The 15,664-nt window shown below is 32.8% G+C and overlaps 1 protein-coding gene across 1 annotated transcript in view; it reads left to right on the top strand.

Moving 5' to 3' along the window:
* LOC111056905 (protein draper) overlaps window positions 1–15,664 on the top strand; it is an 81,774-nt gene that overhangs the window by 12,893 nt on the left and 53,217 nt on the right. The window contains exon 3 of the mRNA XM_039434537.1: window positions 7,366–7,464. The gene's annotated coding sequence lies outside the window, so the exon portion shown is untranslated. The remainder of the gene's footprint in view (window positions 1–7,365; window positions 7,465–15,664) is intronic.

The raw sequence follows: 15,664 nt of genomic DNA, 5'->3' as shown, positions 1-15,664 counted from the left end.
TCAAAATAGGAACCATATCATAAATCATAGCCATAATACTAGAATAAGAGAACGTTACAATCAAGAAGTACCAAGAATGAATCATCATCGCATTTGGGCAAAGATCACTAGGATATTTAGGGCCTACAATATCTAATAGAATACCATTAGAAATCAAAGGAGAGGAAAATTTCAATAGCTTCAAAAGAAGAATTAGACATTGGTTATTCAGTATTGGGATACAAAGTAGTGAGGAACTAATAGTAAGTAGGATTTACATTTAAGTAGAATTCTTTTTAAATAAGGTAATTTATAGGTAGAAAATAGTACCTCGGTTTAGTATCTTTGTACTAGGTGATGCTTAGGGTAATAGATATAGTTTTAGATTTTTGGAATTCTTGTATTATCTGTTGTAGCATAAATTAGTATTAATTTGATGATAACCTCGACACATATATTATATAGTGAGGTATCATTTTGTAATCTCTGAATATTGTTATATTATTGAAAAAGTATGAAAAAATAATATGTAATGTATGAATTTATGAATAAACTCCTCTGGATGTGTCGTCCAACATCCAGGGAAATTATTATTATTATTATTATTATTGTATTCGAACTTTATAGTTAATACAAATTAATTTTCTTGTTTTTTATTATACTCCTTTACTTATTTATAACCTCTATACTAAGTTTTTATCAACTCACGTATTAATCAAACATAATCTAATAGAATAAATGAATCCTTCATTTGTTTCCTTCAATTGTTTCCTTTCTCTCGTTAAAATCTGATTAAGCCATTCGGGTTTGCGCGCAGGCATTTGCCCATCAGGACCATTTTCATATATAAGTTATTAGTGTATTTATTATCTTCATCATGCTGTTTTTTGGTTGTTTATTATTGGTACTGTGTTCAAGTACAAAATAAGTTTTTTATTTTGCAATTTTGTTTTTTCAATAAATAACTTTCTGTCTGTCTCCTGTTAAATATCAAATGCAGTAAGATTGTGTGAAAGTATAGATTCGTATAGTTCCTGAAGAATTATGAAAAAGAGGATGTACCCATTAAAAACTGCGGATTACAAAATATGAAAGTGCAGCAGTTGCATAAGAGAGCACCCATGTCATTATTAACACTTGGATGGCAAAATAGGACGTTTTAATTACTGTTATTTCTTTCGCATGAGTCTCTCTACAGCTACACGATTAGGGAGGCTCCTCTAATTAAGAGCTTGTAGCACTTCATGTATGACTGATTTTCGACCATATAAAATGCTGTGGATTTTTAAAAACGGAAAAGAGTATAGTAATCATTGATGTGTGAGTTTATCAATTGATTATTAATGTCACTCATATTTTTTAGTGAATGAGAGTGATCTCAAATTCCGGTGTCTCCCATTTCCATTGATCATACTATGATCTCGCGGATCACATCTCCGAATTTTGAGTGCAGATAGATCATGAATTAGCACATTGCAAATAACATTTCATGTCTTCTACTCTCCCACACTCGAAGTGGATGACTTTTTACACTGTTTTAATGAATGGCTGCCTATCATCTAGGTTCTTTTATACAAAATGCAATTAATGTTGGAGATATAAATGATTAATGAATCGTCAGCTGCAACAGTCTGAACAAGTAGGGATGTCATTTTTTATTACGACCATTAATAACGCCAACTGTCAAGTTCAATCTCTGTTGATTGTGGTGTGTAGTGAGAGCAAGAGAGAAAATCGGAGTTGTTTGTCCTTCCCAACGTCATGAATAGGGGGTCAAATTGGTGTTGATAAACCCTTCCACTTATATGACTCACAACACTAGCTTCGAATTGAGTGTCAATTGAGATCAGATTTGAGTGTAGAGGTTGCTATTCTCTCAAGTGTTGTATCAAAACATTGATCCTAATTTGAAGTTTCTTTCTCGTTTCCTGATTAAGTTCATTTGTCTCTCTCTGTATGGATGGATTGTTCATTTGTCTCTCTCTGTATGGATGGATTGTTCTCACGTTTCTGCAAGTGTCCAATGCTTGCCAGTATACATCCACAACCCAATTTTATTATTGATTGTATTTCTATCTCACGTGAAGTGACGTTATTTGAATGACTAATGAAATAATTTGAGAAGACTTCAAAGTTTTTCAATTCTTTTTTTATGGTAATTTGATCATGCACAATTTACGTTTTTAAAGTAATTTGATCATGTACAAATGACGTGAGGAGGCTGTAATCGGCTGGAAACTTTAGATATCGAACACTTTATTTTTTCAAATGAGCACCATTTGATGACCAATTGAGGACATCGTATTGGGTATGAAGTCCAATTAATTAAATCAATTAATCGTGTATCATTCCTTATCAAATCATACTGGGAATTTCACGTATCTCTGGTCCCTCCCGAGAGAGTAAATGCTCATTTACTAAATTGTTTTACTGCATAATAACTGAAATTTTGTATGATTTTTTGAGCCGTTGATTGTGCTTGTTATGTAATTAATAAACAAAACAGTACGGTTACCGAGAAAATTCTCTCAATTGATCAAATTATCTTTCTTGAAGATTCATCATCTTATCCACGGAATGAATCCTCTGAAAGTGAACCAGAAAGTTAGAACCAGTTGATGTAGAAAATCTTACTTGTCTCCTTTATTCCCTGAGAGGGTCAACTGCATTACATTAGGGCTGGCCGGCCGGCTGTTCTCCAAGCACTCGCTTCCTAGCTCCCACGCAAAAAATAAAATCAGTCATTCTACTGCCTACTCCTATCTATCCTTTATATGATGAGTGTGTCCTGTGTTTGAAACATCTGATACAGAACGTGTGCACCATGTTAGATTCATTTGGCGAACAAAATTCTTGCTGAAATACGTCAGCAGGAACGATTATAATTATTAAAGAAGATGATAGAGATACCGAGTGAGGGCTGAGAGGAAAGCTCCAACTCGTGCCTGATAATAATGATTTGAGATGAGATCCGCGAATTGAGGACCGGAATATTAAAGAAGATCGCTAAAATAATGTTGAAAATTATTGATAATGTTTCTTGTTCGCGGTAAAGGCGATCTTCTTGTATGAGGTAACATAGATTTCGCCTTCCGCGAATTTAATTATGGATTTCATTGAACATTTTCTTCTTGGAAAATTATAATATATAGCGTGGCTTGGGAATTATCCGGCCTTCAGGAAGATCGATTGTATGCAGAACGCTTCCTATTCACTTCATTTTTATGTTATAAAATTTCAGATAAATTTTCGCTCATGAAGTTATCATCTCTAAAACATATTTTGCGTGACGTTTTAATTATTTCTCCTCATTTTGTATTATTTTACGATGGTATACAGTAAAAAATTTCCTTTATTGCCTGTCCGCAACCTTGAAGTTTCGTTATTTTTAAAACTTCGTATTCATTCTTATTTTCCCTTTAATTTCATAACAAGTAAGTAGAAGATTTCATAACAAGATCTTCGATCTGTGAATGAAAATTTCATAGCCTCAAAAATCAATCGACATTGTTATTACTTCATAGAAATAAGAATACTCGATACCAAAGAATTGAAATTATTTCCAGATTTAAGCATAGTTGAGTAGTAGCTTGTAAAATATTGCTGCAAGAGTATAAAACTTATAGATAAATAGATATATATCTTCACTCATCCCTGAAATTTTAAAAATAAGCTGTCTGCTCATAAACTGCTTCCATATTCATATCTCTTGATACTCTCTTCATCACCCCAAGTTTTCCTCATTTCAGTTTCAAGTTCAAACCTACCACTTTCTGTTTATGGAATTTCCTATTTTTAGAATGCCCTTTTTCGTTCTTAGTTTGCTTCACCTTCTGTTTGTTTTTCTGACTCTCCTCCTTCTCCCACCATTTGCTCTTGGTCTTTTCTAGTGAGAATCACTTTTTTTATTCATTCCATTCATTCTCTTTTTAAACATTCATAATTTATTTGAAGGCAAACTTGTTATTCAGTCTCCTTCATTGATGGAAAGGATAGCATAATACTGAGTTTAATGTGTTACTTTTTCTACATAGTATCACAGATCTATCTGTTTAGTTAGTTTATGATAGTATGTTCTTAATTAATAATTATTTCAATGAATTTTTTATTCAATGTGACTTCAATCATATTCTAGATCACCAATTAACCTCTACTGTGTCCAAGATAAAATGATTCCAACTTGGAAGATAGATTTTATTGAATGACCAATTGGAATTTTGTAGTGTGAGAGTTGATTCAATTAATAGCCTATCTCTAGTCTGCTATATAATAATGATAATATTATTCGTATGGCTTTTATTGGTGGGGAGTTTCAGACGGAAGTTCCACCTCGCCTAAATATACAGTATTATTTAATCCGTCAATGGGCCTTACGACTGTCATACTTCAGCCGGGACTGACAGTTTAACGTGCTCATCCGATAACACGGGAGTGACCTGTCTAGATAGATTATAGATGATCAACTGTCTAATTTATAATACTAATAACTATTGTGTGATTCTCTTTCTATAGTTTTATACAAATTTCATTCAACTAATAGTAATTTACATTTAATCAGAATTCTTTAAGCTAGACAACATTTTATGAGGAGATGAAACAAACTTGAAAGTGATTCAACGGTTAAATAGGTACCTACTCTCCAATTTCATCCCCTGAGTTGCATTTACTCTCGATTCTGGAAGATAGACTACATTTTATGTGAAGATGAACCAAAATTGAAACTGATAACGGTTAAATAGGTACCTACTCTATAATTCATTCCCTGAGTTGCAATTGCTCTCGATTTTGGGAGCTGGTAATTGAAGCTAGGTCGAAGTCTCTAATGAATATCCATTTAACACAGATTATGAAGAGTTGGTTATGGGTTTATCGGGTTGCAGTTGTTGACCAGTTGTGGGACCAATCGACCGACCAGACAGAGACAGAGACGGTCGTGCCACTTTTGCGTGACGGAATCCCGTTAGAAAAACGTTTTCAGCCTGCGTTGGTCTGTCTACCTTGACGCTGCCGTCTCCTCAGCACTCAGCTTCAAGTCAACAAACATTCTCTTATCAACCTGAAAGAATTGACATCCATGTGAAAACGCTTTTCAAGTCACCAATACTGTATTGTGTTACTATTCTCTTTCAATGAATGGGATCGCTTGATGCTTGCAGCGGATCTCAAATCAAATCTTTATTTGTCCCAAAAACATAATTACAATGAGACTTGTTTTTGAAGAAAAAAGTAAAATACAAAGTAAAATTGAAAATGAAATACAGTACCATTTAGATTGAGACTGGGATTTTGTTCCATCACATACTTCAATTGAGAAAAACTAACTATAAAGTAAATGCTCAGTTTTATTGAGAAATTCCGACTTTGTAAAGTGTGGTAATAATTTGAAATCTTGAGTTTTTACATTCATACCCTTTAATATTTTTACAAAGCATGATATTCTTCATCAATATGTTGACAAGTTAGAAAAAACTTCAAAATGTTGTGTGTGATCGCTTCCTTTATTAGCTAACTGCGGTTAGTCGCTATTCAATGCCTAGTGAAACAAACTCAAAGCCCAGTTGCAGAAAAACCTGTTAGATTTTAATCATGATTAAATGCCGCGAGAACCAATCAGAGAAGGCTTTTTTGAAAAGAAGGCTTCTCTGATTGGTTTTCGTCGCATTTAATCACTTGAAATTTAACTGGCTTTTGTGCAACTCTCAACTCTATATCTATAATATGGAACTCTGAGCTCTAAGCTTAGAGAAAGTTCTTAGCCTAAACTTAAGCTGTAAGCTTATCTGAGATACTCTAAGCTCGTTCCTTGACACCACTCCTTAAGGTATTCCTGAGGAATCTTGACTTGCACACCTTTCAAATAAAGTTTTTCATCTACTAACATTCATATTAATGGCAGCTGGGAAATAGACATTATTGCAATATGATGTTCCTCTTATTATACTGTTTTATGACAGGTATACTTTGAAATTTTAAACAGTGAAGATCTGTACCACAAATCAGTGTTTCACTGATGGATGAGAATTTATGAATATTTAATTTATTGACAAATGTATACATCACCTCTCCACTTGAGCAGAAAAAACGCCCCAAACGTAAGAAAGATAGTTCAATCTTTAGAAATACTTTGAATATTCCATAACTTATTTTCACTGAAATGTTGTGAAGAGCCAACAATTCTAAATGCTATTTGAAACGTAATTGAACTTCCGGCTGATTCATGTCGTTTTATGACCTTGTAGAACTCAGGCCGTAAATAATGTGGTTTCATTTAGTGGAGAGCATCTTTTTCACATTTATTGTCTTGCTGTGTTATCTGTTGTCTGTTCTCAAACATGGTACTCTAGTTCATTTTACCGACTATTGTCTGTGCCTATTCGGGCTTGAAATGCCTGTAAACTTTCAAAGTAGGTACTTCAAGAAGTACGAAAGATACAAGAATAATATATTAAAATAGTAAGAATAGGAGTACTATAGCTAGAACTTGGAAGGTATTTCCCTCCACATTTTTCGATACCCACATCTGTTAATACTCAACATGATTTCGAGAGCTTGTAAGGTGCTTCAGTTTTCTTCAATCGATGTTCTTAATGTTCAGTGAAAATCGAATTCTCTTCCCAGAGTGAGAGTTCAGCACTACTGGATCATTGAATCACAGAAACAGCGCATTTTTTTATTGAAAGAGTTATGCTAAATAATTCAACGTAGAGAAATAACGCAACATATATCTAGTAATTCTGTATATTCATAAAATTCAAGTTTTATGTAATTTCACATGGATTGAATGGAAATTTAAAACCTTGTGAAAAATGCGTGCGTTTGCGTGTAATCATTGTCTGGTATTGATAGTCATTTGTAAGCCTTTGTCATTACACTATTGTTGTTCTTCATACTTGAAATTAAAACACTTTTTCCATTTCTTAGTTTAAATGTACAATAATCATATCTTCCACAACTCGAAATTCTGTGTAATATAGACTCCAGCCTAATTCTCATTAAAAATTGTAACTTTTCTCAATTCAAATCAGTTTTATTATTCGATATTGAAGTTTATTAATTCAAGTATTGCATAGGTTTTCAATATATCTCTTTCCATTTTATAAAATGGTGTTTTGTTAAACTCGACTGTTTTTGTTTTTATAAAAGTAGTTGATTCTAATCGTAGCATTATAACATAGTCTAGACTGTTCTTTGTTCTTTGTCTCTCCAATATTCAATGAATTATATACATGTCAGTCTATTAGCTGAAAATGAAATCTAAGGTAGATGAAAACAATTCTTACATATCTCTATTCTGTATTAATGAGAAAAACAATTTCCAGCTTAGTTCTAATCATCACTATTTTTGCTTGAGACCTGAGTGATAATGAATCGTTCTATTTTTTGCAGGCACTTTCTCAATTTTCGACACTTATGACGCCAGCCAGTCCCAGTCCCAGTCCTAGTGCCGAAATTGCAACCTTTTTTCGTTGCGCACTGACATAAACAGTAAGTTTCGATGACGAAATATTACTCTTCGTTTAATAATAATATTCTATAGAAAAGATTAGAGTATTCTAAAATATTGTTGGTTGGGATGCTGGTGAATAAAAACATAAAATCATCATTACATGAAACAGTACATTAATAATGAAGCAGGACTCAAACTTGGAAAAATAATACTAGAGAAATATTTATTGATTGGTTATTAGGGTGACTAATATTATTCTATTAGAAGCATTCAATAAAATCAAACAGCTTCTATTAAAAGTATTTTCATTTACGTACATTCTTCCAAAATTAAAAAAGGTTTAATGTTAATTTTAAATAGCTTTCCCCATTTATAGGATAATTGGATAGTTGAAGATCATTTTCATTCATGATTTGTTCCTGTTATTAAAAGTAAAATTCAATATTTTTAGAACTATTTCGTTTGTCTTTGTTGGTGTGTCCAACATTTTGATGCTCAGTTTTCTATATTATTTATAAATCAATATAAGTATGATATATTATGCAATCTCTTTTGTAGTGAGACTCTAAATTATTATTCTATATAGTTAGAAAATTATTTATATTTTTTCTAGTACAGGGATTTTCGTAGTTTGAAAATGTTTTTTCAGTACTGTTAAAAAATTTTGAAATACCCTTACTCTAAATTATACAATCCCTTCTATCAACTTGACAAAAAGGAAGAAAGCGTTTAATTTTTGAATGTAGTCCTTAGATGACTTGATCGACCTAAACATTGCCACTGCTGTGAAAAATAATTGAGGCTCATGAGTTGGAATTTCAACGAAAGCTCTGTCATGTCACTTAACAATAGGCTATGCGACATCACGCGAACTCCGGTCGAGCAAAAAGCCTGTTTTTTTTTTAATCACGTTCTCGTGCGATCCATGATTCCCAACAGGATGAACTAGGGAAAGTCTTCACTATGAACTCAATCGTTATTAGTAATCTCATCCATCAAGGCCATTCATGTGAAGACTTCAGTTTATCATTTAAGCAGTAATTATTATAGTTATTACTATAATAACAGCGCATTATTACATGGTGTGCAGTTGATAAGAGAATACGAATTATTAATCTGGGAGGAGTGAGGGGATAGGCTTTAGGTGTTCTGGAATCCGAGGGGCTTCCCCTTTGCATCCTATCATTAGTTCCACCGCAAATATTGAAGTAATTAGTTATTACTGTTTCCAAGAATTATCCAGCAATAATTCTTATATTATTGTGAAATAATCTTAGAATAAATATTTCAAATTCAAATTCTATTTACTCCAACCTAATACAAACACCAATAGATAATATTGATATTTCATGTGATGACCGGGCTGGTCTAGTGGTCCAGATCGTACAAACTTTAAGCCCGGTTGCACAAAAGCCTGTATAAATTTCAACTTTGATTAAATGCTACGAGAACCAATCAGAGAAGACTTCTTTCCAAAAAAGCCTTTTCTGATTTTTCTCGAGGCATGTAATCATGATTAAGATCTAATAGTCTTTTGTGCAATCGGGACAGAACCTGCTAGCACCGCCTGGTTCATGGGCTCGATTCCCGCTGCTGGCATGGACGTTTGATCATCTCATCAAATCACTCACGCAGATTCCATTACCCATGCACAGGCAAAAAGGTTGTGGGCATCATCCGTAATAGAAAAATATTCATGTTTCATTCTGTATCACGAACAAATAGATTGAATTCACTTTACTTTCATAAAGTTTGGATTTTTAAGCCACATAAAGGTCAAGTTTGTTCGATTGAATGTGTAAAAGTATTGGAGATAAATATTGTTTGATCGAATAATGTATGAAGCTTTCTTAATTTCTTAATTCAATATTAACATGTCCTGAATCTATAGAAATATAGACAATTTGGGACTACTTTCAGTCAAGATTTGATGCCATAAATAAATTTTAATCTATCACAGATTGATAACGAGTAGGTTTAGAATTATATGTTTAATTGTACGAATAAATAAGATATTCTAATATTATTATGATTACAATATCTTGAGTTATTGAACAGAATTTTCATGACAGGTAAAGCTTTTCATGCAGTGATCTTTGCTCTGTACTCTCTTAACACTCTATGGTTGATTCAGATTTTATGGAAAACTGTCTCCTTGCAATTTCTCAGCCGTTCTATTTTGTTCTTGAACAAATAGTAGAAAAACTTTGCTCCAGTTCTAGATAGAACACTTTCTATGAAGTGTTGATTCCCTGCTAGTGATAAACTATATTGCATAACGTCAATTAGATCAACAGAAAAAATTGAGACTAAACAAAAACCTATCAATCTCCTTCCAGACCCGGTTCTCTTATTGAATGGAGCCTTTGTTTCAGTACACGCTGCCTGGCATTAATCTTGTTCAGCTTGGTTTAAATTTGTTATTTATCTGGGAAAAACAAAAGTCATACTATTTCGCCTTGAAATTTCAAAAAACATCCATAGGTGATTCTCTTCCAATCCTAAATCCAAAAATGATTCACCTGATGAAGAATTCTAATAAATAAGTGATATAATTTAATATTATTTTTCCTGTTAAATTATTTATTCTAGGATTATTTAAAAAGATTAGAACTATTTTTCACTTGTGGAATTTTAGAATTTTCATTAAGTTACTTTCAAATAGAGAACTCCAGTTAGTTATGCATTCTCCTTGCTTCAGAGTTCCAAATAATAGATTTTGTGTAAGACATCATTGTAAACTATTACTGTATGACCTAAGGCATATAAACTTCTCTGTGAAGTTATTGTTTTGAACAACTACAATACTTCAATTATTGAAAAGAAAGTGAATCATTGGTCAGTTATTCTAGCCTCAAGCTGTGAACTCTGATCAACCTTTATTAATTGAAACTATAAAAAATATCAACCTTGATTGACTGTTCAAACGCCACCAAATTTAACCGACCAGCCTAAATGTCTTCAGGAAGCATTAACAAATATTTTTATTGAAGAGGAGTTAATCCTGGACGTTTCCAGATTTTTTGTGCTTCCAAGTTACAAAGATTTTGAGTATCTTTGCTTGCGATAATACACTTTTAAAACAGGAAGCGATTCCGAATCAACTGAAGAAAAAGTTTTCAACTTTCATGTAATGCATCACCTACTTTTTCAAGACGCACTTAAATAATAGGAAATCTGGTATCTCAAAATAATAGACAAGTATTTATCTCTCTATGCTCAACAAAGCGTGGTCATTGAAGTCCCAATCTTGCAATTCACCAAGTAACATGTAGCTATCTACTTTATCATCTTTAGGAAGAGCCGGCGTCACGTTTTCCGCCTTACAAACATTTAAAGGCTATGGACATTCTTGTGCCTAGGCCTAATATCATGTTAACAAGCTTTTCGCATACCTCTATAAATGTTGTGTATTTCTCCTCATAATTATTCTACAATTAGGTGGAAATTTCACTTTTTCTGTATTTCTTCAGGTTGTAGAAGTTATGTAATATTTGTGTCTCTGCAGGCAGAATGCTCGCTCATCCCTATAGAGCGATTCACTTTAAACTGATAGCATTGGTTGAATGGAAAGCATTGCTTCTTCCTTAGAGGAATGCTGTCTACTATATAGTGAATTCTACTATATAAGTCTTGCATCTTGCAGTTTTTTGAACTCTGTGGTTTTATCCTGTTCCAGAAGAACATCGACTTATTTTCAACTTGATTGCATCGCTGTGAAACGAATGAAGTTGAGTAGGAATGTATTCAAATAACGGCAATTTGTATGAAGAATCCTGATCTCTTCAAGTTTTTCTAAATCCTGATGGTTTTTATTCTTGATCCAGTGTGTTACAAGCTAATGATTTATAGAGAGGATTCTGGAATCTGGATCTAGATCTTCCTGGAATAGCTTTTAAAAAATAAGGTGATGTGAAGAAGTTGTTGTCTGCTATACGCTAGCCGCCTGCCAGGAAGTCAGAAAATGTTTATATCTCCCCTTCCTTGTGAATCAAACTAATGCATTTTTTGCTGAAAATGATGTTCACATGAATCCTCGATTAGTTCTTGTGTGAGAGGGATGTTTCTATCATAAGAGGGGTGATTCAAAAACAATCTAAGGTGGGTTGCAAGCCTCAAGGAAGTGATTTCAAAAGCACCGTAATGACTCTTTGTCTAAATAAAAATATAAGTCTCAGTACCCTTTTAAATTATTTTGTCACAACATGTTTCGGAGAATAATGCCACTTGAATGGCATTAGTGACCGAAACATGCCACTTGAATAGCAGAATAATGCCACTTGAATGGCATTAGTGACCGAAACATGCCACTTGAATAGCAGAATAATGCCACTTGAATGGCATTAGTGACCGAAACATGCCACTTGAATAGCAGAATAATGCCACTTGAATGGCATCAGTGACCGAAACATGTTGTGACAAAATAATTTGAAAGGGCATTGAGATTTATATTAAAAGTAGCCCTAAAGAAAAAAATGACCCTTGTCCATAGTACATAGTATAGTATGCACATCTTTGTAAATTGAATTAGTCTATTTTCGATTAATTGTTATGTTTCTGCTAAATGCTAGTAAGTTACGGTATGCTAGAAGTTTGTATTCTGTATTGAATAAAACCTACCACAGAGGTGGCCTCTTGAGATATTAGTAGATTCACATTGGGTTTTTAATTGTGGCCTATACTTGAAGATGTCAAAATGATATTGTAAACTGGAAAATTACAAAGCCCATCTTTTTCTTCAGTCCCAACTCAAGTATATATTGTCTTCCATATTGTGAGATTATAAATTGATCAGTGATCTCAAACATTATACTCTGTAATCGTTACAGTATTTCCATCAGAAATCGAACGTGAAATTTGCATAACCTTGAACGTTCGTCTTGGGAAATTCAAAGTAATAAGTGGAACAAATGTGAGTGGCCTACAATGGGAGAAACTGTCCAACTCAACTGAATAGAACATTATTGTGAGAATTGGATAAAAATGTATCCGAAAGTGACTGGACCCACTTGCCATATAACTATGGGAATAACCTTTTCTGCGCATCCTCTGTTTCCTACAAAACATGTGTATTATAAACATGAACTACTTCTCTTTTCGTTAATGCTTTTTTAATAGTTGGCCTACTTGTAAATAAATGTCAACTCATCAACTTGGAAATCTGACAGTGAACACAATAATTTCGCCGATTTCCTAGCTAAGCGCAATCGCGTGTTATTGCCTATAAAGAATGCTATTTCGAAATTGCAATTTTCCATCGATTAGCTATTGTTGCACTAAACAAATAGGTTTGGAGGTATTCTGTAACAAAATCGATTTCTTAATTTGAAAATCGTTTTTGTGGAAATACTTACTTTCCGTGTCCATGATCACCACTATGCTATTATTCTATATATTTACCTTCCAAAATTTGACCACCTGAAGGGCTTTGTGATTGCATTTGAGGAGGTCGTCCTCGTCATGAGAGCAGTTTGTGTCAAGCAACTCGCACTGCAATAAGTGAGTGTAGTTTTGTTCTAAGCCGCAGTCACAGGCAGCATTATAAAGAAATTAACGCTAGAGATTAGAATAACTAATGTTATGAGTTTTGACAGTTCATCCCTTTTTAAAAATATTCTAAAATGAATTTTCCTCTTCTCCAGTACTTTATTAATTGAGGCTGTATTACAGTAACTGTAATTGTTTTATCAGTTTTAACTATAGTAAACTGTTATTGTTTTATCAGTTTTAACTATAGTATTATCTTTTTAGAATTGAGCAGTATTTCCATATCAATGCAAAAACTTCTCTCTCAAAACTCTCATTGAGTTTTTCAACATTTGACTATGATTTCAATCGAGCAACTTATTCGCTGATCATTCAAAAGTTCTTTTTAACATTTTTTATTGAGTTAGTCCTATTCCTTTATAGTCATTTTCCATGTCGAGATAAAAGAATCATTTTTCTTCATGAATTTTAAAGAATTGTTATTATCAATACAAGATGTTGATTTTGACCTCACACACGAGAATTACTATTATTGGAAACAATAATCAAGGTTTGAGATAAGATCATAACATTGGAGTGTCTGTCAACTGCTAGATAATTGAAAAACTAGTAAAAAATCAGTATCTAAACTATCAAATAATATAAATAACCAACGTCTTTTCAATACTAGCATTTTCCTGATACCATTCTAGGGATAAATTCTAAAGTCAAACTACAATGTCAGATTTCGCAAACTATCGAAAAAATGTTTTCAATGAAATATTCAATCGATTTAAAACAATATGATTTATTGTAAAGCTTATTTATGATCTCTATGATATTATGAGCTTCACAATTTTAAGATCTCATTACAAGACTGAAATCAGTTTACAGCATTATGCTTTTTTAAAATAACAGTTACACATAAGATTGATGTTAAGTGATTAACTGCCAAGTATATAACAATAATAGAACCATGTTATTCAAATAAGTGGGTACGTGTTGAAAAAATGATAACATTATCATTCCACAATGCACATTACTATCTTCTGTTGAAAATCATGTAGTAAATGCAAATACGTACTTTATTAACCTGTGAACCATGTCCTATATTTTGAATATTGAACAACGATTTTGTCAACTAGATTTGTACTGTATGTGTGTTTGTGTCATTCCCTCTTGTCTGTCAACAGAAGTTAGTGGAAAAAGCCCTTATCTAATCAACTAGGAACCCTCATGTGGGGAGAGAGTTGATGGAAGACCCTTATGTCAGTTCACTCTCCCTATTCCAGACACTCGTCAACAAAATTTAATGACCCTGGGGTAGTTCGCCTCGCCATCTTACAACTTTCTCCCCAACTATTCCGAAACTTGAATCATGTTATTTCTAACAGTGTTTTGTTGTGTCTAGTGGTGCAGCATTTCAGAGAGCTGCATCTTGAAACTACTCTAGGTCTACTGATAAATAGTAGAGTTGAACTCGTTAATGACCCAGTTCGAAACAATGATAACAACAAGACTTGGAACAATGGCTATGTGCTGGGAAGACATAACCTTTGATTCTTTGGGTGTGTAGGCTATAGTGTATCTATTGTATAATGTATGATCGGAATAAATAATATGCCTGTTACGAGATTTAAAATGACTTGGGCAAACTTAAACTACATTTATTGTAATTTTGATAATGATCAGTTCTGTAACCAACTAACCATTTAGCTATTGATTCATTCCTCTAGTATTGAAAACAGAGATATACAGGACTTTTATTATGAACCAATTCATTTTATATTCTAATAATAAAATCATTATGTTATTAGGAAAGGAGAATACTTATGCTTCAAATTAAAACTGCTACTTTTGTAATCTGTATACAGTAGACATAATAGAGATCATAATTATTTTGATGGTTCTAAATTTCTGTAATCTTGAGCAATCTTAATTGGTGACTGAATTAGAGGATGATGACTGATTCATTTAAATTTGGCACACCCAATTTTGGTAGATTGTGGTGATTATTTCAATTTAATTGATTTTGTTCATTCTATCAGTGATGAAGCATTCGGTACAAATAGAACTGTACTTAAGATAAATTTAATATATTAGTGAAGTTTGAATTCTGAGAAATACAGTAGCCTCTGCCTCTAAATCAATAATATTGAAATAATATATCAATTAATAGTGTATCTATCAATGACATCAATGTATAAATAAATAAATAAACACCTCAAGGAACTAAGGAAGTCTTGATGTGATAAGAATTGGAGACGGAGAATTCTTATATTGGAAGATAATTCTGAAAATAAATAATGCAATTGAACAAAAGTATAATAGAAAGACAATTTTATTTTTAAATTTAGCTCTCTTATCGCAGCTTCACAATGATGTTGACTGTGAAGTATTTCCCTTACTATTGAAAAATGTTTCAGTCAACCAGATCCATAAAGAAAGGAAAAATCATTTGTACGAAGTGTCTACCATTATAATAATGAAAACTCTGCTTGATATAATTCTATTTCCATAACAACTGTTGCAAAGTTGAAAATTGTCCAGATAATTATTGGGAAAATATCCATCCCCCTACAATAAATTTTATTTTATTTCGACATAGTTCCATCAGAACACGATGAAAATAAATAATTATGTGATCTATAAACCCCAACTTTCCAAGCTATCATACTTATTATCTACAGTTACAGGTAATTGAGAATGTATTGAAAGTGTCACACTGTAAATTGCATGACCTGGTATGAGAAGCATACATCTGAATACAAG

This window comes from Nilaparvata lugens, chromosome 8 (assembly GCF_014356525.2).
Source record: "Nilaparvata lugens isolate BPH chromosome 8, ASM1435652v1, whole genome shotgun sequence".
NCBI lineage: Eukaryota > Metazoa > Arthropoda > Insecta > Hemiptera > Delphacidae > Nilaparvata > Nilaparvata lugens.
Note: the sequence above shows the minus strand (reverse complement) of the source record. Positions and strands in the feature narration are given on the sequence as shown.